General features: G+C 39.5%; 1 protein-coding gene across 1 annotated transcript in view; it reads left to right on the forward strand.

Annotated features, from left to right (window-relative positions):
• Positions 1–26,927, forward strand: part of LOC138399089 (histone H2B type 1-K) — a 389,419-nt gene that overhangs the window by 240,268 nt on the left and 122,224 nt on the right. The gene's annotated exons all lie outside the window — the stretch shown is intronic.

A 26,927-nucleotide genomic window follows, 5' to 3' on the forward strand; every position in this document is an offset into this window, starting at 1 on the left:
ATGCAATCCACAGCCTATGTGGCCATTTGTGGTGGCCCTGGTCATGATAACATTTCAGCTAAAAACAAATATGGGTTTAGCTGTAAAGTGCTGGGTCTTGTATATTTTCTCCAGATATATTCTAGTTATCAGGTTAGCGCTTTTAAGAACAGTTGATAATTTCTCAGCCTAATTTTGAGCTCTGAGAACAGAAGGCATCATAGAAATTTATTCTTACTCGTTTTAGATTCTTCCCATAAACAAGTTTGGACAAGGGGGTGCTGCAGATTCCTACAAATGAAAAAAAATCAATGCAGTCCTGTTTGCTTTTATAAACGCCAGTGACCTGCATAGAAATTTTGTCACCTTCTTAACTGAAGATGCCAGGCAGTAAAAAACAGAATTCAGGAAACGAAAATGTAGCCATTTAAATCTCAGGACCCAGCCTGAGCAAGAATGAGACCCCATCTCTATAAAAAATAGAAAAATTAGCCAGGTGTGGCAGCATGCGCCTATAGTTCAGCTACTCGGGAGGCTGTGACAGGAGGATTGCTTGAGCCCAGGAGTTTGAGGTTGCAGTGAGCTATGATGACACCACTGCATTCTAGCCTGGGCGACAGAGTGAGACCTTGTCTTAAAACAAACAAACAAAAAAAAACTCAGGACCTTTTTGTGTTGTCCTGAAACATCTATAAAGGAATGTCATTTGATAATTTTTTAATTTCTCAAGGCTTTCGTTATGTAGGAATTATAGTTAACTCATTGCATAGAGGTGGAAACTGTTAAGAATGGATACCAAGTTTTAGGATAAGCTTTGCTTGGTATCTGAGCCACCCCCATAGTTAAAGGAAATGAAGTTTCTATATCCAGGTGAGGAGTCCTGTGTCAAAGGAGGTCCCAAAATGGAAAACACCGGAGTCTGTAATGGGAACACTTGTGCCACTGATTTGCATGTGAAAAACTAGAATTTACATGGAAATTTGTCATTAACTCTGAAAGATCCCACTTTGTCCCATTCATTTTATCTCTTCATAGATGTCAGATCAAACCTAGGGCACCAAGAATATGCGGTCATCACCTAACTCAATTCATTTTCTTAAAAGTGATTATTCATGCCTCTCTCTGCTTGCTTGTCCTTCATCTTCTCATACTTTGGAAATGTACTAACTACTCCCGGATAATACAGGCCTGGAGAAGAGATAGGCAGTAAGGCTCCAGAAGTTAACATGATCTGAGTTTTCTGTATCTCCTTTTTGAGTGTCTCAAAACCATCTCTACTACTGTTCTGACCACATTGCTATTTCCCAAAGCAGGGGGATTCACGATTGCTGCTTTTGCTCAGCCATGTCTATCTAACTATAAATTTAGGTGAACTAAGGTTTTGTACTTTATCACCTTAGACGTGCCTTAGTCACATACTTTTTCTCTCCTTGCTCTAAGGTACAGAGAGAGAAAGTGATTTAAAACTATTTCATAGTCTTTTTTTTTCTTGATTCTGTAATTTACATGTCATGTATGCCATAAACACCTAGTATGGCACTAACGTTAGTTCCTTAATATTTATCATACTGAGAGAGTGTAATAAAATTAAAATCTAGAAGGGAGAATTGAAAGAAGTTAGAACTTTTTCCTTGAAGTTATAATTCTTCCACAAAATAGCAGAGGGATTCAATTTACCTTACAGGTTTAACATCTACTAACAAACTGCCCAGAAATAAAGAGATCTCAGAAATTACCAATGAAGCCAGCCAACTCTTTATGAGAAAAGGAATTGTCTATTAACAAAAATTCTAATGCTTTCATGTGTAATTTTTAGATGGTTCAGTGTTCAATATTGAGCATATAAAAACCAAGCATTTTCCTCTAGATCCTAGATTGGCAATTGCCAGCAGATTATAGATATTGGACCACCTGACTAGTTTTTGCCAAATAACTGGGTGAATGAAGCAGGAAAGGGGGAACATATCACATAACCCAGCTACTCATCCTTAAACATTTAAGTCTTCATTAAAAATCAACTACAGCCAATGCTTATGAGGTACATGGATTTGTTGTAACAGTAGGGGTTCAGAAATAAACCTGTTTGCTCTTACAGAGCTCGCATTGTATTATAAACAAGTGTATAAAGTGCCAAGTGATGATAAGCATTGTAGAGAATAAAGCAGGGTGAAGGGCTTGGGCAAGACCTTCCCGTCCCGTCCTCCCCCCCACCCCCCATGGGTTGTGATGGGGCTATTGTAGATGGGATAGTTGGGAAATGCCTTCCTAATAGGTTGTCATTGGAGCACACACCTGGAGGAAGTAAAGGAATAAACTAGGTAGATATCTGGGGGGAACATTCCAGGCAGAGGGATTAACAGCCACAAAGGTCCTGCGATAGGAGCATCTTTGGCAGTTTTAGGAACACCGGCTGGAGTGCAGTGAGTGAGTGAGATGAGGTCAGAGAAACAGCTGGGAGACAGTTCCCGCAGACCTTCTTGGCCAGGGTAAGGATTTGGCATTTTATTCAGAATAAGATGGTAAGTCATTGGAGGTTGTTGAACAGGGGAGGAACATGATTTGAATTGTTTTAAAAGGGTCACTCGCTACAGTGTAGGAAAGAAATTATAGAGTTAAGGGTACTAGCAGGGAGCGTAGCTGGAATGCTATTACAGTAGTCCAGATAAGGGCTAAGACAAAGGTATTGATAAATGATAGGAAGTAGTAGGCTGTATTTTGAATGTACAGCAGACACAGTTTGCTGACAGTTTAGACATAAAGGTGAGACAAAGAAGCCAGAATGGCTTTAAGGGTTTTGAGCCCTTAACGGCTTGAGCAATGTGAAGGAAGGATCTGTCATGTACTGAGAGGGAGAATACCAAGGAAGAAGTAGATTGTAGATTCACAGAGGAGATGAAGAACGAGAATTCAGTTTGGGAACTTCTTAAAATAAACACAGACAAGAACACAAAATATAAATGTACAAAGTGAACTTATCTGTGAAACTATCACCCAGGTCAAGAAATGGAGCATCACCAGTATCCCAGTAATCCTATTGCTCCTTTGAATCATAGCCTTTTTCTTCTTCCCCAAAGGCAACCACTATCCTGAAATTTGAATACCATAGATTAGTTTGGCCTGTTTTTTATTATCATTGTGGTAGTTCGTTTTCTGCTGCTATAACAGAATACCACACACAGACTATGTAATTTGTAAAGAATAGGTTATTAGGCTATTCCATTTCTGGAGGCTGTAAAGTATTATACAAGAACATGGGGCCAGCATCCAGTGAGGGCCTTTACACTACATCATCCCATGGTGGAAGGCATCACATGGTGAGAGAGGGCAAGAGTGCATGAGATAGGACAAGGGGCCAAACACCCATGATAATTAAGCCACTCCTGTGATAATGGCATTAATCTATTCATGAGGGCAAAGTCCTCATGACCTAATCACCTCTTAAAGGTTCCACCTCTTAATACCATCACAATGGCAACTAAATTTTAACTGTGAGTTTTGGAGGTGACATTCAAACCATAGCAATCATACAGTATGCTTTTGTATCTAGCATTTTTGACTTACATTGTGTTTGTGAGATTCATCCATATTGTTGCAAATAGTTGTGGTTCATTCACTTTTGTGTATGTGTTGATAATATTCCATTGTATGAATATACTATTTACCTACCGTATTGTGGAGAGGTATTTGGATTGTTTCCGATTTGAGGCAATTATGAATAATGACGTTGAGAACATTCTTGTACATGTCTTTTGATGTACGTGTGCACTCATTTCTGGTGGTACACACCTAGGAATGAAGTTGTTGTGTCGCAAGAGTATATATGTATTTGACTTTAGTAGACATTGCCAAATGGTTTGTCAAGGAGTTGCACCAATGTACACACCCACTAACCATGTTTGAGAGTTTCCATTGCTCCACACCTTTGCCAGCATTTTAATTGTATATTTAATTTTAAACTCTCTCAAGCCCAGGGGTTTAAGGTTGCAGTGAGCTATGATTGGGCCACTGTACTCCAGCCTGAGTGTCAGAGTGAGACCCTGTCTCTGAAAAAAAACTAGAAATCAGAAAGATGAAGATCCATGTGTGAGGCAGACAGCATGTAAAGTAGTAAGATAATCAGCAGAATGTAGTATCCAGGAAGCTGAATGAAAAAAGTGATTCAAAGTGAGAGATGATCAGCTATGTAAAACAGTTCTGAGAGATTGAATAAGATGAAGACTGAGAATTGACCTTTGGATTTGGCAGTGACAGGGTCAATGGTGATCTTCAGAGCAGTTTTGGCAGAGTGGTGGAATTAAAACCTGATTAGAGGGGCTTAACATGAGAATAAGAAGTAAGCAATCAGTTAAAGCAAATTTGAACACTTGAGGAGTTTTTCTATAAAGGGAAAAGAGGTAGGTGCTAAAAAAGGACATGGAGTTGAGGATTTTTTAATATGAGATATTATAATATGTTTGATTGCTTCTGGGATTTAACTAGTAGAGAAGGAAAAATTGGTAATCCAGAAAGGTGAAGGGATAAATAGAGTGAAGTCCTTGAGAAAGCAAGATGAGAAGAGCTTCATTGCACAAGTGGAAGGGTGGGGCTTAAAACAGAAGCATAAATAGAATAGTTGTGCTGGATGCAGTGGTTCACATCTGTAAGCCCAACACTTTGGGAGGCCAAGGCAGGAGGATTGATTGAGGTCAGGAGTTCAAGACCAGCCTGGGAAATATATAGTAGCAAGACCCCACCTCTACAAAGAAATAAAAAAAAAAAAAATTAGCTGGGCATGATGGCATGCACCCTAAGTCCCAGCTACTTGAGAGCCTGAGGTGGGAGGATTTCTTGAGCCCAGGATTTCAAGGCTACAGTGAGCAATGATTGCACTTCAGCCTGGGTGACAGAGCAAGATCCTATCTCTTAAAAAAAAAAAAAAAAATAGTATGATCTTTAAAATAGGAGGGAACAAAGAGCATTTGGCTGTAGTTGTAAGTAGGTTGTGGAGGACGGATATGGAAGTTCTCTTCTGATTTTTTCTATTTTTTCATAGAAACTAAGTCATGAGCTGAAAATGAGATGTGGACGAAGAGGTGTTAGAAGTTTAAGGAGAGGAGATCAGGTCACCTCTTGTAAAGTGGGAAAGTGAATTGACTAAGGAAAGGTAGGATTGGAGGGTAGCACTAACAGTCCCTTTGAGGTATCTGGTTATGAGTTTAAAATGAGATAAATCATCATCGAGTTTTCTTTAGCTATGTTCAGCTACAGGGGGGCAGGGTAGAATAAGATGAAATTGGATTTAACCAGAATTTTTCCAGAGGGGTATGACCCAAGAGAGAGGTAGCAAAGATGCTTAGGAAAGAGAAATTGTAATGATGACCCAGAGAATTTCAGCTGTGAAGAAATTAAAGTAAGGCCTAAAGTAGGGGTGGAGGGAGGTGAGAAGGGAGTTAGGGAAGCAAAAATAAATCCATAGATCTTCTATTTTAGGTTTTTTTGGGACTGAAAAAAATTAAAGTTGCAGTACTACAGGGAGGGGAGTAAGTTGAAAAGATAGGAAGTGGTAGTCAGGAAGTGAAATACTTGAAATTGAGGTTTTGAGGGGTATACTTATTGGTAATGACCCAAGACCTGGGGTGTGACTATGGGTGTGGATGTCTGAGATGGAAAGGAAAACTGGATCACTGGAGGAGAGGAAGCCACATCAGGTATGGTGCACATCAGGTTAGTTAGTTAGTTTGATTAATATAAATCAGTCCTGCTATCAATTATTTTCTGACCACATCTAGTTTCAAAAACTTGGGACTAGGCCCTGGATGACAACTACCGTAATAATAATTACATTTATTAAAAAGCAACATGTCAGTCCACTTAACATCCATTATCTCATTCCTTTTTTAAAAATAACAACCCTAGGAGGTTTGTATTGCAGTATCTATTTTTATAGGCAATAAAACTGACATTTAAATGGTAAAGTAACTTTCCTAAGGTCAATCATATCAAAGCATTGGAGTTCAAATTCTGTTCTGACTTGTTCAGAGTTCATGCTTTTCCACCTCATTATAATACCTGTCAGTAAACTGCCAAAGGTACAGCTATTCCCTGAGAGGTCAGCCAACTGGGTTTCTTTTTATAAAAAGGATGTATACGTAGCTAAGCACCTCTTTCAATCTCCATGATAGTTTGGACCTTCCCTTTTATATACCCATCATTCTATCTGCATGGCACTTCCCTTGTAACAGAGTTCCCCCAAACCCAACATGAGTCTTTCTCTTAAGAAAATAGTAAACTTTGATGAAGCTCCTTGTCAAATGCTTTTGCAAATCTAAATAGATCACATCATCATCATCATCATCAAGGTAAATTACTTTATTGCATCAGTGTACCAGAGGATTGCCAGTGTACCCTCAATTAATAAAAAAAAAGCAAATGACCATTGCTTATTTAATGAGTGTCATACTGCAGTGATCATGGTGTAATGAATAGAGTATAGCATTACCATTTAGACTGGGATCAAATCTCAGCACTACCACCTACTATCAATGAAATTTCAGGTATTTAACCTTTCTATACATCAGAGATCTATAGAATTATAAAATGAATACTGTTAGGCTTCTTAAAATGGATTCTTTTGAATGCTGGAACAACTTTTCACTATCTCTCAACAAAACTTTACTTCTGTGGAGTCAGGCCTATCCACTCAAAACCAATTTGGCCTAAATCAGACAAAAATCAATGAATGAGCAATTTGCTAAAAAATCAATTCATTCACTTTATCAATTTACCAAAAACTTGTTTCTTTAACTACAAAGTATGGGTAAAATAAGAAAAGAAATAGACAATAACATGAGTGAAAACACTGGATACATGAGTTTTAATATTTTTGAAGATTTCTGTAAAATTTCAGTGGGACAATTTTCATTTTTTTTAGCATATAAAGAAATGTTCAATTTGGAGAAGTTAAGGATCACAACACAGTTTCATCTAATCTATCATGCAAAAAATAAAATTAATATTCAGTGACCAAAAATTTCAGTATAAGATTAGTACTACAGTAGTCCCCTCTTATCCTCAGGGAATACATTACAAGCCCCTCAGTGGATGCCTGAAACCATGGAGAGTACCAAACCCTATATATACTGTACTATTTCTTTCCTATATATACATATCTATGATAAAGTTTAATTTATAAATTAGGCACAGTAAGAGATTAACAATAATAATAAAATAAAATAATTATGTACTATCATAAAACTTACACAAATATTATCCCTCTCTATCTCTCAAAATATCTTATTATACTATATTCATCCTTCTGCGATGGCGCATAACAGTATGAGATTTTATCATGTTACTCAGAACACAGTGTAATTTAAAACTTATGAATTGTTTATTTCTTAAATTTGCCATTTAATATTTTTGAACAGTGGTTAACTGCAGGTAACTGAAACCTTGGAAAGGGAAACCATAGATCGGGGGGGTGACTATTGCATAAATATGGTATATACATGGACTATAAATTTGCTAAGAAACAATTTAGGGTGCCACTTCTCAAATTTTAAAGTGTTTATGAATTGTTCAGGATCTTGTTACTGATTCCAGAGGTCTTGGGAAAGGTCTAGAATTCAGTATTTCTAACAAGTTCATAGATGATGCTACTGATCTGTGTACCATACTCTAAAAAACTCATTGCTACAGTGACTTCTTCAATATAAAATAACAAAATTTTGGCTATGAATTGTGAGAACTACAAAATCAAAATTAATGTTCCATTTAAGACATTGATGAAATAATGGTAAAGTTCTGAGAGATTGGCAAAATGAAAAATAATATTAAAAAATGTAAAAGAACTCAAAAGTGGCCAAAGAAATCTCATCAAATGCAACATTTGAAGAATTGAGTGAATACTAAAAACGACTAAAGTTATTTTTTAAAAGTTGGTATTCAAAAGCATCTAAAACAATACAGAAATGGCCTAAACAATCTTAACTATGTGCTATAATTTTCATTTCAATTTGCTAAAATTAGGATAGTTCTATCTAGAACTCAAAAAAATCAACAAGAAAAAAAATCAAACAACCCCATCAACAAGTAGGCAAAGGACATGAACAGAAACTTTTCAAAAGAAGACAGAATAATGGCCAGCAAACAGATAAAAAAAAAAAAAATGCTCAACAGCTCTAATCATTAAGGAAATGCAAATCAAAACCACAATGAGATATCACCTAACCCCAGTGAGATTGGCCTTTATCAAAAAATCCTAAAACAACAAATGCTGGAAGGGGCAGAGAAGGGGACCCTTGGGTCAATGCCTCTACTGGGTTCAGAGCATTATCCAAACAGGTTTCCCTTGAGGAGTATTAATTGGTGGGTTTACAGCAAACACGGAAGAGTCTTAGGAGGTCATGCAACATAAAATTATAAGAATTTATTACAACATAGTATTGAAAGTTCTCGCCAGAGTAATTAGTTAAGAAAAAGAAAGAAATGTCATCCAAACTGAGAAAGGAAGTAATAAAATTATCTCTGTTTGCAGATGGCATGATCTTATATATAGAAAACCCTAAAGATTCTGCAAAAAACCTATAGCTAATAAATGAATTCAGCAAAGTTGCAGGATGTAAAATCAAATCACAAAATCAGTTTTCATTGCTATACACTAATGAACAATCTAAAAGAAAAATTAAAACAATTATAATAGCATCAAAAATCATAAAATATTTGGGAATAAATTTAACCAAGGAGATGAAAGACTTATACACTGAAAACTACAAACACTACTAAAAGAAATTAAAACATAAATAAATGGTAAGACATACCATGTTCATGGATTGGAAGACTTAATATTATTAAAAGGACAACACCACCCAAAGCAATCTACAGATTCAATATAATCCCTATCAAGATCACAGTGGTTGGTTTTTTTTCCCCCAGAAATAAGAACACTTCATCCTAAAATTCAAATGGTATCTAAAGGGACCCCTAAGAGCCAAAAAATTGTGAAAAAAAGAACAAAGTTGGAACACTTCCTGATCTTAAAACTTACTATAAATCTACAGTAATCAAAAGAATGTGGTACTGACATAAGCACAGACATACCAACAGAATAGAATAGCACAGAAATAAACCTTTGCATGTATGGTCAATTGATATTCAACAAGGGCACTAAGACCATTCAATGCATACAGGACAACAGTCTTCTCAAAAAATGGTGCTGGGAAAACTGGATATCCACATGCAAAAGATTGAAGATGAATCCTTACCTATACCACATACAAAAATTCACTCAAAATGGATCAAAAACCTAAACACAAAAGCTAAAAATATACAACTATTAGAAGAAAACATAAGAGAAAATCTTCATAACACTGGATTTGGCAATGATTTCTTGGATATACTAAAAGGATAGGAAACAAAAGAAAAAAATAGATAAATTGGACTTCATCAAAATTTAAAACTTTTGTGCATCAAAGTTTTTACTACCAAGAGAATGAAAAGACAATCCATAGAAAAGGAGAAAATATTTGTAAATCATATATCTGATAAGGGATTAATATCCAGAATATATAAAGACCACCTACAACTCAACAACAACAAAAAACACCAATTCAAAAATGGGCAAAGGATTTAAATAAATATTTTTCCAAAGAAGGTATACTGTACAAATAAGCACATAACAAGAAGCTCAATATAACTAGCCATTAGGGAAAAGCAAATGAAAACCACAATGAGGTACCACTTCAATAGGATGGCTACTACCAAAAAAATGGAAAATAAAAAGTGTTGGCTAGTATGTGGAGAAATTAGGAACTCTCATGCTTTGCTAGTAGGAATGTAAAATGTTGCAGATGCTGTAGAAAATAGTTCAGTGATTCCTTAAAAAGTTAAACATAGTATTACCATATGATCCAGCAATTCTCCATCTGGGTATATACCAAAAAGAACTGAAAACGGGATCTTGAAGACAAATTTATATATCCATGTTCATAGCAGCATTATTTACAATACCCAAGAGATGGAAGCAAGTGACCCAAGTGTCCATTAACAATTCAATGGATAACAAAATGTGGTAAAAAGGAAGGAAATTCTAACACGTTACAACATGAATGAACCTTGAAAACATGCTAAATTAAATAAGCTAGACATAAAAGGGCAAATGTTGTATGATTCCACTTATATGAGGTACTTAGAATAGGCAAAAATGTACAGACATGGAAAGTAGATTAGAGATTATCAGGGGTTGGGAGGAGAGGAGAATGGGGAATTACCATTTAATGGATACAGAATTTCTGTTTGGGATGATGAAAAGTTTCTAGAAATGGACAGTGGTGATTGTTGTACATCGTGATGTACTTAATGCCACTTAATTGTACACTAAAGAATGGTCACAGTGGAGAAATTTATGTGATGGATATTCTGCCACAATAAAAAAATGATAAAGAAAATGAAATGAAGTAATGTGATGGAGAATGACTGGTGTATGTGATTTTGGTGAATGAGGCCAAAAAAGCCCTCTCTGGAGTCACATTTGAACTGAGTTCCAGTTACTACAGCTGTATAACAAATTACCCTAAAACATAGTGGTTTAAAACAATGATTTATTATGTTCATGGATTTGTGTGTCAGGAATTTGGACAGGGCATAGAGGAGATGGTTTGTTTCTGTCCCATGATGTCTGTCTGGGGCTCCGCTGGAAGGCGAAGGCTGAGGTTGAGATCATCTATAGGCTCACTTGTTTACATAGCTGGCAGTTGATGCTAGCTGTCTGCTGAGACTCTAGGATCTGCTATAGCCAAAAGACCCACAGGTTGTCTTTCCAGGTGACCTAGGCTTTCTCACAGTGTGGTGGCTGGGTTCCAAGGGTGAATATCCTGAGACAGAGCCAGGTATCAGTTGGCATCTCACTTTTTATGACCTAGCTTTGGAAGCCACTCACTGGCACCTCTGTCAACTACTACTCATGGATGCAGTAACAAAGTCCCACCCCGGTTAGGAGTGGGAGAATACGTTACACTTCTTGCTGGAGAGTAGCAATGTTGTGGAAGAACATTTGGGACTGGAAATATTGCTGTGACCATTTTTGGAAAATGGAGTCTCCCACAGTCCTGAAGGATGAGAAGAGGCAACCATGGAAAGATCTGGGAGAAAGAGTTTTCCAAGCAGAAGCCACAAAGACCCCTCTCCCTCCAGTCCAGAAACTATCTGTCATCCCTATTCTTGATCCTTTGTTACTTGTGCTACAAAGCAGAGGCACCCCTTTGTCTTCAAAGGCTAATAGAGATTTTTTAAGAAACAGCTGTTTGATCAAGGAATTTTCCTTAATCTTTATTACTGCTCCTTCTTTCTATAGTTCAGAAAGCCGAGAAAGAGGACTGTATAAATATCAGACAGCATGTGGTATTCAAAATCTTTCTTTACTTCAGCTACTGGCCCTGTCCTTTATATGTGATACACATCCGCCTTCACTTCTCTTAGAATGAGTTCTTTTCCACAAGATTCTTGACACTTCATGCAGAAACCAACTGTAATTAAGAGTCTGCTTCCATTTTTGATAGTTGACTACTGACAGCTTTCAAGCCACCCCCGTGTCCCCTACTGTACCACATGTGGACAAGTTGATAAGTAAGCCTGAGTCCTCCCTCCCTTGGCATCCTTGCAGGGTGTCAATGTGGGGGTGGTTCAAACCACATAATCCCTACCTCACATGTGGAACCCTCATCCCAGTCCTACCCCCTAACTACCATAAAACCCCAAGCTAAAACCCCTCCCTTTTCTCTCTCAAGATATTTTCAGACCAGTTTGGGAGCCTACCATGCTCTCCAGATAAAGTCTCAGTGTGTAGATAATAAATCTTTTCTTACCCTCTTGGTGTATGTGTCCTCAGTCTTGACGTATAAACCAAATTCTGGGTGGCTGTGGGGTATCTATCCTGTTTCTGTGGAGTGACCATCCGACCACCCCGGTCTGAGCCCACAGCTCATGATTTCAACTGGAGATCTTAGGCACAGGTATTCGGAATCAAATTGTTTCCCTATAGAAATTCTGGCTCTACTACAAAAGCACACTGTCAAGTTAAAATCATGCCTACTTGCTGGATTGGAACAAGATATACTGTTAAAGCATGCATAATTACTTTGCTTCTCGTTCTTTCATTCTGTGTTCTATCAGTGCTGGAAAGCGTTGGCAGTTGCTAAAGATTTAAGAAATATGGCAGAGCAAGTTAAATGTTGAGAAAAAAATCAATTAACATTTCTACCTGTAAACTGCGATTGTTCAATTTTAGTGGCAGTATACATACCTTTTCCAGCTAAGGGTAGAGCGTTGTTCAAAAAATAGTTTGATACAATAAAAGAAAGGTCAGCGAATTTTCTCTCCCTCTGCATTTGTCACTGTGAAGATGGTGTTGGGCGGGGGGGAGGGAAGGCAGGACCAACATGAATGACCTCACAATGGGATGTATTCTAGATCCTGTCTTGAACACATCCTCTGTCTCAGCAGGCGGAGGGCTTCCAGTGCCCAGGCTATAGATGAAGCCACCCTTGAACAGAGGCAAGGGGATTCATCTTGATCTTGGATTCTGAAATATGTAGTTCTGAGGAGAATACTACAGGGCCAAGGGAACCATTCCTTCTGAAGAAGCAATGGCCCCAGCTGTTGAGCCTAAGAATACTGATTTATAGAAATGCCCCCCGTATTTTTAGAGACAGAGATGATTTCAGAAGTCAAATAAGGCTTTGCCTTAAAGGAAAATACAGACATGTTAGTTCGCATATCAAAAGCTGCCTAGTCTCAGGAGGGTGTCTCATTGGTCAGTAACAGCTGCATTTCAAAGCGACAGTTGTAAGCTGGGCCTTATGGTTCTCACCTGTTTTGAAAGACAAAGCAGGTCTTGCCTAGAGCCATAGGTTGCCAGAGCTGATCAATAAAGACAGGCTGCTGGAGATGAGAGCTGATCAAATAGATATGCTAAGAGCTGATCAAACAGGTATGCTAATGCCCAAGCTGGGCCCAGATGGAACCATGCAGTTAAAGTAATTACCATAAGGCACAGCTCATGTTGACTTCTAAAATCTCTGTTCTAAAACACAATAACCAGAGCCAAGATGTCTCTGTTTTTGCTAAAGTAATAGCCTTATCATAAAACTTAGAAGTTTGCCCTAAGATTTTGTAACTCATTGTTCACCTAGATAGAGTTAGTTAAAGGATCTGTAGTAGCCTTTTAGAAGACTTTGACCCTAAACCAAACTACCTATTATTATGGGCAACGGGAGCCTGTATCTGCCCTATAAGTACCTGTGTAAAAGTTTAGTTGAGGTTGCATCTCAGTGGGAAGAGATGTAATCTTCCGGATACCCTCCTTGTCTATCTTCATAAATCTTTACTTTATAAACTATTATCTTTGGCTCTGCGTATTATTTTTTATTTCTGTTTCTTACTATTTTTTCATCCTTTGTGATGACCCCTGCCTGAGAGACCCAACAGCAAAACTCCTTTGCAGGGAGCGTAGCTAACTCCCTGCACCCAGCACTGCCCAAAAAAATCAGGAACCAAAGGCTGGGTCTATTGGTAAAAGAAAATATTTGCAGGGACCTCTTCTTGTTTAGTCCTTTATTTTCTTCACTCTATCTCTTGGCCAGAGTCCCAGTGAGAAACTGATGGCAAGCCAGGCATGGTGGCATGCGCCTGTAATCCCAGCTACTCAGGAAACTGAGGCAGGAGGACCACTTGAGCCCAGGAATTCAAGGCTGCAGTGGGCTATGACCACACCACTGCACTCCAGCCTGGGTGAGACCCCCGTCTCTAAAAACAAACAATCAAAGAAGAAACTGATGGAACACTAATTGAAGAAAGTAGAATCAAAGGCCAGTGGAACACCAGCATCTAGCAACTGTAGAAAAACATTACCACCCAAGCCTGAAAGAGCAAGAGCAAATGAAGAGTACATTAGTTTCCTATGGCTGCTGTAACAAATTACCATAAACTTGCTGGGTTACAACAGAGATTTATTCTCATAGTTCTGGAGTCCAGAAGTCTGAAATCAGTTTTACAGAGCCAAAATCAAGGTGTTGGTGAGCTCCAGAAGAGAAACCATTCCTTCCCTTTTCCAGCTTGTTAGTTGCCAGCATTCCTTGGGTTGTGGCTACATCACTTCACTCTGCCTCCAGTGCCTCCTTCTTTTCTGTGTCTGTCATCAACTCTTCCTCTACCTTCTTCTTATATGAATACATGTGCTTATATTTAGAGTCCACCCTGAATATCAGGACAATCTCCTCATCTGAAGATCCTTAATCACATCTCCAAAGTCCTTTTTTGACAAATAAGATGATATCCACAGGTTCCAGGGATTAGTGTAACAAGACCCAGTGGGGGAATAATTCTCTAACCTGTCTCTTCTCCCACCCTTTGCAGTTAAAGAACATGATACCCCAAAATACGCTACTCTGGCATATTGACTATTTTGAGTTAAATGCACTTGAAAAGCAGCAAGTGCAAGATCACCCTGACCTTCTTAAAAGCAGGAGATGAAATTCCCATGTAAAAGATGTTCTCCCTAAACCAGAAGGAAAATTTCATTCTTGTCATCAAGGATGAGAAGTTGAGGCCAAGGGAAATCTGTACAAACAAACCTTGTTAAACTAACCCTTATCTTTCTAGTGACTTTTTCACCCAATTAACATCTCTAGCCCAAGTCCCTTTGCTTTGTCACATTTTCACAAGTTACTACTCTTTGTCCAACTCAGTATATAAGTGTTCAACTCTAACTGCTTCTTCCAGTCTTCATTTCCTTATGAAGGCTCCTGTACCACAAAAAACTTGTATTAAATAAATTTATATGGTTTTTTCCTTTGATTTGTCTTATGCCAATTTAAATCTCAGGCCCAGCCAAAAAATGAACAAAAAGAAAACATCTTAAGAGGGTAGAGGTAAAAGTTTACCTCCCTACAGAGTCCATAGAGATCAGCCTTTTGGTGGGGTTCAGAGGAGAGTAAAGAATGCACATGGAGGGGCAAAAACAAAAGAGAACCAGTGCACAGCTGCAGCTGGGTGCATAAGGAAATGAAGTACAGTGGGATTGTTACTAAGGCAATTTATCCTCAGTCATCCATTTACGCATTTACTTAACAAATGTTTGTTAAACCCTCAGGTTGGGTGTGCCAGGTACCAGAGAGCCACTGAATGTGATCTCAGACCGCAAAGAGCTTGCGACATAGTCTGGAATAGATAAGCTTGGACATGGGGCACAGTAAGAGGGCAATAAGCATCCAGAGAGGGACACAGGTTAATGTTGCCACGCCCCTAAGAGAGGGGAACTTGCAGTGAAGTTGAGAAACTCTGCTTTGGACCAGGCTGCTTCTCTAATGACTTCCATGCTCTTCTTCTAAGATGAATACAAACAACAAAGCAGATGCAAGTTAGTAGTCTTTGGTTAGTCACAAAAGGAAGAGAAGCAAAGAACGTGATCTCTAATGCGTAATTTTGGAGATGGAGGTTCTGACCCTATCATTTCTATCGGTTTGTGTGTGTGTGTTCATAACCACAACAATCAGTGGGCTGGGGTATTTATTCTGTGCAAGTGATCCAAGGAAGAAAGCAAGAAGAAAACTGCAACACTTTTTATGACATAACTTCTGAGGTCTCACACTGTCACTTCCACTTTTTTCTATTCTTTAGAAGGGAGTCACTAAGTCCAGCCCACACTCTAAGGGAAGGGAGTTAGGTTCCACTTTTTGAAGGGAGTATCAAAGAATCTGTAAACATCTCCCAAACCACCACAGTACCTATCTGTTGTGGCAGTTGTGAGGATTAAATGAGACAAAATGTATGAAATTCTTAGAACAGTGCCTGGTTCACAGTAAGCACTACCTGTTTAAGCTAATTTAGCTAATGTTGCTCTCCCACTGCTCAGGCTAGGCTTTCCTGGCAAGTTTTCCCCTGGGTGAGGAAAGCCCTAGAATTTGAGAAGAGACCCTCTGTGGCTGCTATTAAGGTGGGAAAGAGTACACAGTCAACTCTTTCACCAACTCTTAGCCCAAAGGTTCATGATATTTTGGACTTAAATAAAAGTTGGGGGAGCATTTGCCTTTTCATTTATCATAACTTTTATTTATGTTTTCTCATATTCCCACAGGAGGCCTTAGAAGGATGTAGGGCAAGTATTATCACCAATTTTACAAATGAGAAAAATTGAGGCCCAAGTCTCATTATGTAATATCATATAACTATTGTAATACCACAGACACTAGAATCCTGGGTTCCCTGAACCTGTGACCTTTTCCTAGGTCATGCCATTTTATAAAACTGATATTTTAGTTTTACATACCTAAGTAGTAAGTAACTTAGCATTTGGTTTCTGCAAATGTCTCTTGAATAAGGAAGGTTTTAGGAAAGAGTATCTTCTATTAATCAGTGCAGTTTGGGTCATATGCAGAGATTCAGTGCATGTGCAGTTTGGGTCAGATGCAGAGATTCAGTGCATGTGTTTTATGTCCGAGACGTCACCCATACACTGATACTAGATGCTATGTCCTTGGTCCATCCTTGAGTCCTAGAAGGAGGTGAACTTTGACCTTTGTAGAGAAGAAAGAGAGATTCCAATAAACAAGGGGATGATGATTTTTTTTGCATGGAAATCCTAGGAGTGTCTCAGTAAGACCAGTTATTTCTCAAGATTTTATCCTTTTCCAGAAGAGATCATAGAGGAGGTAGAAATGACTGTTTTGTTACACACAGACTAAAAATAGAGAGAAGGCTGGAAAAGTAGGCTTTCATGCTAGGGCTTAGGTTATATTGCTTATTGAATAGGGCCATGATCAGATGTTGTTTGGAAAGAGAACTCTGACAGCAATGTGAAAAGTAAAAAAAGGAAGATCTGAGGCAGAGGCCAGTTTAGAAAGCTTTGGCAAAGTTGTAGCTGAGAGCTCATATGTGAGCTAAGCTAGAGACAGCAGCAAAGAAGAGAAACAGACATTTCAGAGGTGGAATCAATGGGACTTGATTACTAATTAAATATGTCAGTAAGAAAAAGAGAAGAGTTGTAGGTAACACCAGATTTTGAATTAAGATGATGGCATAGATGGTGAAGTCATTACCCTATTGGCATTTGGGCAGGACAGTTCCTGCTGTGCCAGACTGCAGCAGACACTTTAGGATGTTTATTGTCACTGACTTCTGCTCACTAAATTCAGGTATCACTCCCCAGTCATCGTGATCATCAAAATGCCCTCGTTGGGTTTAGAGATACCACCCAACATGGTAGCCAGTAGAAAAAGTTGGGTCGAAGATGATGAGTTGTTTTTAGACACATTTGCATAAATATATGGATCTGGAGACATCTAGGAAGTAGCTGCAAATGTGGGTCTTGAGCTCATGAGGAAGGCTCTGTGCAGAAATGCAGACCTAGTACACGGAGGGGATGGTTTAAGCTGCAGCAGATAGAAAAGATGCTAAAGACAGAACTTTGGAGAATGTCTGTATTCAAGAAACGCAGATAAGAGTCAAAGAAGAAGAGGGGGGTAAAGGAGTGGGGGTAAAGCTCTCAGAAGCTAGGTGAGGAAATTCCAAGGAAGGATTGGTATGTGGTGTAACATTCCACTGAGTTAGGATGTGTACAAGGAAGATCAGATTTAGCAATTAGGGGTTAGTGGAGTCCTCAAAAAATTTAAGGTTTTGAATAGGTATAAATAATCACATGGTTCAAAAATCACAAGAGTATTTAAAAAAACACAATGAAAAACCTGTCACTCCTACTCCAGTCCTCCATCTATTTAGAACCCCCAAGTAACCATTTTAGTTATTCTGTGTACCCTTCTAGAGCTTAGGTGCAGATATAAGTGAACATAAAAACATATTATTGTTTATTATTGTTTTCAATTCCCTTTTTTACACATAGAGCATTATATACCTGGCTATTTTTCCACTAAAAGACACATCCTGGAAATCTTTCCATATAGAGAGTGTCTTCATTCTTTTTCACAGCTGTGTAAAATTCAGGAGTCTATAAGGAAAAAGAACCTAGAGAGATAGATATGGATTCAAATACACACAGAGAGGGATTTATTTTAAAGAATTGGCTCACATGATTGTGGGGGCTAGCAAGATGGAAATCCATAGGGCAAGCCAGCAGGTTGGAAATTCAGGTTAAGAGTTGATGTTACAGTCTTAAGTATGAAATACCCAGAGCAGGCCAGCAGGCTAGAAACTCAGGCAAAATTCTATGTTAAAATCTTGAGGGACAATTCCTACCTTCTGCCTCAGTTTTTGCTCTTATGGCCTTCAACTGATTGGGTGAGGTCCACCCACACTATGGAGGGTAATCAACTTTACTTAAAGTAAACTAATCACAAATATTAATCACAACTACAAAATCCCTTCAAAGAAACACGTAGACTAGTGTTTGACCAAACAACTGGGCATCATAACCTAACCAAGTTGACACATAAAATTAAACATCACAAGCTGCATAGTGTTTCATTGTATGTATGGCAATTATTTAGCCAATCTCATGATGGAGGAAATTTAGGTTATTTGGGTTATTCTCAATCTTTTCCTATTACAAACCATTCAATGAATAACCTTGTATATATGCCATTTTAGATATGTTAGGATATATGAGCAAATCGCCAGAAGTAAAATTGCTAGGTCTCAGGGTATATGGATTTGTAAGTTTGTCAGATATTGCCTTCACGAGATTTCTACCCCCACCAGCAACATATAAGACTGACTCTCCAAAGCCTTGGCAAGGACTATGTTGTCATATCTAGAAATTTTTGCCTATCTGATTAGTGAAAATGGTATCAGTATAGTTTTAATTTTCCTTTCCTCTATAAGTAAATATAGTTGAGTTTCAGGGGGACAGGTCAAATTTAAGGGGCGATGGAATAAGAGGATAGTAAGGGGAGAATGAAGGACATAGGTAGTCATCTAAAGAAATTGAAATTTGACCATATTAGAAGGAGAGAATTAGCTTGCTGACTAGGGTAGCATGTGGGTTTAATGAAGATGTTTTTAAATAGTAGAGACTTAACTAGACTTGCTTAAGTGATAATGAAATGAGTCACTAGAAAAGGAGAGATTGAAAATTGAAGAGAGTGTGAGAACAAAGTCATACAGAAGGCAGAAAGAAATGGTATCTCTGGCAAAGTTGGGATGGATAGGAGCTAAGTGGTGGGTGTGAAAAGTATGAAGGACAGAAGGTTGTGGGTGGGGAGCAGATGGCAGGCACCTTTTAAAGGGAGAGGAGGAGGAGAACTTTTGGAACAAGAATTAAAAAGGGAAGGATTAGATTCACCAGTGGGAGGCGAAAAGCACAGGCAGCAGATGCTGCACTACCCACAGGGGTAGGGATTCCTGCCTGCCAGATCCCAGGGTTTCAAATAAAAAGCAGAATGTTTGCCAGATGATTCATCCACGTGGACATTGATTGATCAATAAATATTTACTGAGCATCTACTCTGTCAGGCACATTGATGTCACTTAGAATGAACTGAGACATGAAATAGAGAAGGCTACAAGCTAGATGCCAAAGTCATGTATGTATGAGAGATTAGGAGGCGAATAGGTGATGGTGACAAGGGGTGTAACAGCCAGATGGTTTGCTCCTCAATGCATCTTGTGCCTTAAAAGACACATGGTTTTAGAAAACTTTAGTAGAAATATGCCAGTGCTTAAAATTGGCAGAGGCAACCTATGTGATACCACCACAGGGTCTTTGGACTCAGGAGAATAAGAACCCAGATCTTGATAAGAAAGCAGTATCTGAGAAGAGTGAGATCTGGGAGACAGCATGGAGGCAGAAGAGATGTTCTGGGAAGAGTGGTTTCAGAGATACTATGGAAAACTAGGAAGAGGATGGGTCCCAGGGGAAAGAATCACTGAGCATATGAAGATGACAATGGAGGTAAAAATTGTTCATTTGGGCAATAGTCAAGGATAACTTGAACATGAGGCAGGAAAGAATTAGTTGGCCTCACTGTTCCAAGAGGAATGCTAGTATACATTCTTCAAAAAGTTTATTGCAGAAAATTTCAAATAGTCACAAAATAGAATAGCATAGTGAACTCCTGTGTAGCCTTCACCAGCTTCAATAATGATCAATTCTTTGCCAATCTTGTTCAGCAATCACTGCAGCTACTCCTCACTTTTATTTATTCCTGGAGTATTTTAAAGCAAGTTCCAGACATCATTTGACTTGTTAGCATGTATCTCTTAATCAAAAGGATTTTTCTTCATTTTAAACATAATCATAATCACACTATCACAACTAATAAAATTAACAATAATCTTATAAAGTTGGTTCGCCCATAGCAGACTGAAGCACTTGGTAGGGAGACCAAATAAAAACACTGGTGTTTAGGAAGCCTGCAAAGAAATACTGATACAGCACACGAGATTAGTTACTTCTTGGATGGTATCATTCAAAAATTATATTGTAAAAGAATATTAATTAACACGGGGAAAAGTTCAAGATGAATGTATATAGTAAACATTTTAAGTATAAACTATAACATTTTTGTTATGTATAAACATAATACAGATAATTTATCTCTGTACATATAATATGTAAACATATAGCTATCTAAAATTTTAAAAGGCTGAAAGAACACATATGAACATGTCCGAGTATTATCTGAGTGGTTCTTAATTTTTGCTTTCCAACTCCTTCTGCTTTTCAGGGTGTGTTGCAGAGGGCGCAGATTAGGGGTTAGCAGGGAAACTGTTGGGGGAAGGATTGTGGCTTCTCTGATTGGCCGACCTAATATAACGATACTGAAAACCTTTTTCTAGTGGCTCAGCTTTCTTCAATCTCATAGCCAGCCCACGAATTAGAAATGCAAACGAATACATAATAGGCTTGGAAAATACACGTTAAATGAACAAAATCTAACAAGGCGAAAGCTGCACTCTGAATTAACAGTTAGAAAAACAAGTGACAGAAAGCGATTGAGGCTGGGCGACCCTTCCAAAATTAGGCCTCCCGGCATCTGCACAGTACTCCCCGCCCCGCAGCCCACCCCGCCAGCCGTTAGATTCTTCGGCAAACGTCACGCGGCGGTTTTCGGGGGAGGAAAGAAGCCCTAAGACTTCTGGGAAATGGAGTCTGGGCACTGTGACGACTGCGGCTCGGAGATGTCTGGGATTGTAGTTCGCAGGCCGAGGCTGCGTACCGACCAGTCCCCCGGAGGCAGGGGAGGAGGGGACTGTGGTGGCTTGAGCCTCCTTCCCAGGTCACTTCCGAAGTTTGGGGTTTCTTTCGAGGCCACTTCTGCTTTGGGAGGAGGGATGGGCTCTCGCCTGCTATTAAAGAGGGTAAGGGACCCAGCCCGGTTATCAGTTTTGAAACCCATAACGGCAGCGACTGAATCCGAAGGACTGGGGAGAAAGCTTTCTATTCCCAGGTGCGGAACATGAAAGGAAGTCCTGGAATACAAAAGTTCCTGTCTGTCTGGAGCCCTTATTTGACAGAGAGAACAAGGGCAGCCCAGTGTATCGGGTTGAGGGGGTACTGCAGGGATGGAGGTAGAAACAGTACCGCGTCCATGGTGCTGTATTTTTTCTGGGAAACAGCAATCAACCAGGGAAAACAAACTTGACTTAGAACTTTTCAGCCTTAGATTTGAGGAAGAAGCAGGAGAGTCACACTCACGAGGAACATATTCTAAAACTGTTGGGACTGAAGCCATTTCTGATTACTTTACAAAGGAAGATTAGGATTAAGGTAAAATCGCAAAATCCTCCGTAATTATAAAAAATGTGGTCAGTGGTGGTTTTTTGTTGTTTGTTTCAAAGCTTCAGAGAGTGATGTGTGTTACAGAAAGATGAGGTTAAAGGGGAGAAGAAATCAGTCTCTAAAGGGTGAAAAAAACAGACAACAGTCATATCGGAAGAGGATCCACGAAAAGAAAGCAGCAGAAAGGAACATCTCTCTTGCTTTAGGGTAGGAATGTGAGGGACCTGTAAAGTCACTCCCACATTTGGACATCCAGACCACTTCTCCTTAGGCTCTGCTGTGTGTGCCAGAGTGGTCTCTGAATTTCAACAGAAAATGCATTGCTGCCTTGGAACCATTCCTTGCTATCTTTAGGAAGTAGTTACAAGGGGCAATGAAATCACCAAACTCCTGTAAATATAATGACTGTGGGAAAGCATTCACTTATCAGAGTTCCTTTATTCAGCACCAACAGATTCACACTGGAGAGAAACCTTATGAACGCAATGAATGTAAGAAATCTTTCAGTCAAAGAACATACCATATTCAGCATCAGAAAATGCACATCAAAGATAAACCCTACAAAAATATAATCAATGTAGATCACTAAACTTTAGCCAGAGACAATACCTCATTCAACATGAAAAAATCCATACTCGAAAAAACCTTATGAATGTACTGAATGTGGGAAAGCCTTTGGTTGCTGGTCAAACCTTAATCAACATCAGAAAAGTCATACTGTTGAGAGATCGTATGAATGTGATGAATGCGGGAAAGCCTTTGGCTATTATTCTTATCAGACATCACATACATGGTATCAGAGAATTCATATTCAAGAAAAACCCTATGAATTCTTTGAATGTAGATGGGCCTTCAGTGACTGCTCCACATATATTCACCACTAGAGAATTCATACTGAAGAAAATCCCTACATGTGTAATGAATGTGTGAAAGCCTTCAGCCAAACAAATTACTTTATGCAGCATCAGAGAATTCATACCAAAGAGAAACCTTACGGATGTAATGAATATAGAAAAGCCTTCAGCTATGATTCATCCCTTTCTCAGCATCAAAGAATTCATAATACAGAGAAATGTTAGAATAATTAATATTAGAACAATTAAGTGTAATTAAACCTTTAGTTGCTGGCCAGAACTAAGTCAAAAGAGCCCACCCACAAAGTTAGATCCATCTATTTTCTAATCCAAGAGTTATTTCCACATTCAGTTAAAGTAATTTTTTAACCAGGCTGAGGAACTTTTCCAGCACCAGTGACTTGTGTCCTGTCAGCCTCTAATAAAGCTGAAAAGGTTTGGCAACTTTCGTTGCCATCCAGTCCCCATAATACGAGTGCATAAGGCCTCCAGTTCTCTGGAGTATGGAGGGAACTCAGCCTCTGCCCTAGTCCTATTTGTTCTTGAAGTGAGTAAGGCCTGGGTAGAGAGGTAGTATTGAAGGTGTTAGATTAATACTACTACAAACTGAAGGGGGCCTAGACCCCTTTGGTCTTTTTGTTTGTTTGTTTGTTCACAGTACATTCCAAAGCTAGTCAGGGATCTTCCCCTGCTACAGTCTGTATTTTTAAATTTTGTGGCCCTCTCATGGTCTGATAGTAAGAGAGAATTTCCTTCATGGGCAAACCATCAATCTCCTCTTCCGAGACCTCTGCTGTAAATGCCAGGTCCATATGGTTCTATAGTCTGGACCTTTAATTGGTTTCTTTTTTCACTCTTAGCCCAAAGGGCATATTTACCTTGGTTTGTGTCCAGGCTTTGATTCTGGGGACCTTATTGCCCAGTAGCTGAATAGTTTTCCGGAGGTTATTTCTAGGGTGCAAGAGAAAGTTCTATTGATACCACTAGCCAGGTGATGCCAATTGAGCAAATGAGTCAATCTGACCTGGGGCGACTATCTCATCTGGACACTCATGTTTTCTATTGTAAACTAGGTTGGGGTTACAATTCCCATGGTTCCTTATCAAATGACAGAAACTCTTCTCTGTTAGACTCATTTCAATATGGATTTATTAATAAAAACCCACTACAACAAAGCCCTGACAGATTTTGTCATGCTCATGTCATCACAGAAGCTTAGTCACAGCCAGGGTGGATTGGAGCATAGAGCCAATTATTTGGTGACTGAGAAATTCCATTCCTTCTCATCCAGCAAAACTTATGTGGTTTCTAATTTTCCACCCTCAAAATTTCTATAGTCTCAATGGACTTTTTTCCAAGTCTCTCTCTAATTTCCTTCATTTCCTGCTTATTGTAAGAGCAAACCACAGTATATGTCTGAGTCACCAATTGCCTTGGTCACCAGGAATTATTTTATATGTAATCACAGCCTTCAATTGGATGAAATTTGTTGGTCCCAGTGGCATAGAAGGGTGAGCAACAGCCCTGGAATGCTTTAAAAAAAATAAAGCAAGCTTCCTTCCTTTAACTCTAAACACCAAAGTAAGTTTCAGAGACTATGGTCAAGGGCTACTGTCCCTTTTGTCAATGAATCAGATCTACTACAGCCCATTAGGATCCTGTTCTATACCTGACTGGCCGACCCATGGGGTCTCAGCTATCTTTTTCCCAAAAGGGGATTGTGACCTTATCAGTCTCTGAAAGGAATGGGTTAAATGTCTGATGTAGTCAATGTGTCAGGAGTAGGTGGGAACAAGGCCCTGTGTAGTGTGACCTTTTACCATAAGCCAAAGGCCCGACTTTTGTAGGAGTTACAACTTTTATATTAGAAACATCTTTATTTCGTAAAAGTTTTTCTTTGATCGCCAAAGGGATTCAGTGTTGTGAATCCATTTACATTATTTCCAAGAAACTTAGCAAGCAGGCTCTGAATTTTGTTGAGGCTTATCAGTTTTTTATGCTGGCAGACAGCCAAGGCCACTGAGACTATGACTTTTAACTTACAACCAATAAGACATCATAAACTTTATCCATTAGAGGAGTTTTTTCTAACACTTTATGAATACATGCAATTCAAGCATGTAACACATTTTAATGCCTTTTACACATTTTTAAAAAGTATATATAATGAATCCACCCAGGGGGCCCCAATCTCCCTGGATTAGTGGCACCATCCCCATCACCCCAGTAGATGCCTTGGACCAACCCTGGCTCTGTGGCTGGTTGCCAGACCTCCTTGCTTCCTGAGGCCTGATCAGCCAGCTACAACTCCAATTCCATGCCTGGGTGGAACATACCCCAGGGGTTCTTCCCAGATCCTCTCCAACTCCACAACTTCCACAGCCCCCAGCTTTCCTCCTGAAGGATGCACTAGTGGCAAGTTCTGAATGATCCTTTCAAACACACTTGCCCGCTGTTTTTTCCAACAGGGAAAGCAGAGAACAGAGCTCCTTGTCTCCACTCAAAATAGTGGAGCATTCTTCCCATGCTGCCAGGGCCTGTAGGCTAAAGTGTGTGAACTAAAAATCTGAAAGCTTCCCCTCACCGGCTGACTAAATGGACTCTGTCCTGGCTAAGAGGATACCCTAAAACTGAGTTGCTGGCCAAGACAGGGAGGTCAGAAATGCCTTATCATGCCCCCCACCCTTCTTGTAGATACCCTTTGTAACTCAATAATAGGCCTAAGGCTCTGCAAGACAAACCTGCAGGTCCTTGATTTACACAATAATTATATGGCTGGTAGTTTATCTCTGATTAACAGACTTCCTTATCTTGACACATTCTAAGCGTTTAGACTAGACAAAGCTTCATTTTTTTTTTTAACCAATTACAAGTCAAAGAGTCTTTAAATCCACCTATAATCTGTAAGGTCTCCACCCCCTTTGAGAAATCCCATCTTTTCGGGCCAAACCAATGCATGCCTTCCATGTATGGATTTATGACTTTACCTGTAATTCCTGTCTCCCTGAAATGTATAAAACCAAATTGTAACCCAACCACAGCGAGTCCACTTGCTCAAGACTTCTTGGGCGTGGCTCTGTGTTTTGGTCCTCAAATTTGGCTCAGAATAAACCTCTTTAAATTATTTTACAGAGTTTGGCTTCTTTTCCTTTGACAAGTATATGGAGGACACTGATACAGCTTTTCCATCTAGCCATATCCACAGACGTTGGAAGTCTTGGGACCTAAACTGGACTCAAAGTGACCCACAACACTGCTCCCCAGGGACCCTTACCTGTGTGCAAGCTGGGACTCCCGCCATCATCCACCGAGGTGCACACCATGGACCTGCCAGAGAGGCCTGTGGGCCACCTGCTCCCCAGGTCCTGCACAGTGTTCACCGTGCCCACTCAGCACATGCACAAGGTGACCCCCATATGCTATTCTGCCAGTCCCAACACATGGGTTGTCACCAAGGCTGAGAGGTGTTTTCCCATGAAGAGGCCCCATAATTTCATTACGAGGCCAATTCTTTCCAACCGGTGAAGACAATTACTTTCAACGGAGGCTTTGATCTGTCTCATACCCCAAGGTAATGTGGACTAGCTGACCACCCAGATCACATCTCCTGAAGGAAGAATGTCCCTCCTTTCATTCTCAGTGCAGCTCTGCAGGGCCTCTAACCACAGAGAAGCTCCCAGACCCATGTGCAAAGGAGACAGTGCTGAGGGCCTTCAGAGACTGCAAGAAAGAGAGGGAAGATGTATGGCCCAATGTTCCCTGTGAGATCAGTCACTAAGAGAAGGAGCCAAGAGATCATACCAACTGCATTTAAGCCTAGGATGAAAAATGGAGTTCCCCACCCACCTTCCTTTATGCCCAAGCCTGAGCCTCTGAAGAGAAGCCTTCACTCTCAGGGCTCACATACTGAATCAGAGACATCATCACTTCTTTATGAAGTCCTTGGTCAGCTTATAAAGAACTGCCAATAGGCGCTCTTGTAGCACCACTGGAGAATCCTCTGAGCCATAGGGGAGAAAGGGTTTCATTTAATCATTCCAGCCAGTGGAGCAGCCAGCAAAGAAAAGGAAGGAAGAATGTCATCAGTTACACTCTTGAAAGCCTCACTGGTGTGGAGAGTCCAGAGAAATGTTAATGAACTCACAATGGGGGTTTATTATTGTTTGTCCCATAGAAAGTCAATTACTGAGACAATGAGGATTGTTAAAGAATTATCTCATGGCTATAAGGAGATTCCATTGTTTCTGGAAAAAAACGCAAAGAAATACATTGGTACAACAAAGTTACAGAGTTTTGGTCAATAAATCTTACTGAGAGTTGTGTCTATTCTCAGCCTACTTTAAAACTAATTGTTAAACTACCGATGTTGAGATAAAACTCACTATTAT

This window comes from Eulemur rufifrons, chromosome 18 (assembly GCF_041146395.1).
Source record: "Eulemur rufifrons isolate Redbay chromosome 18, OSU_ERuf_1, whole genome shotgun sequence".
Lineage (NCBI taxonomy): Eukaryota > Metazoa > Chordata > Mammalia > Primates > Lemuridae > Eulemur > Eulemur rufifrons.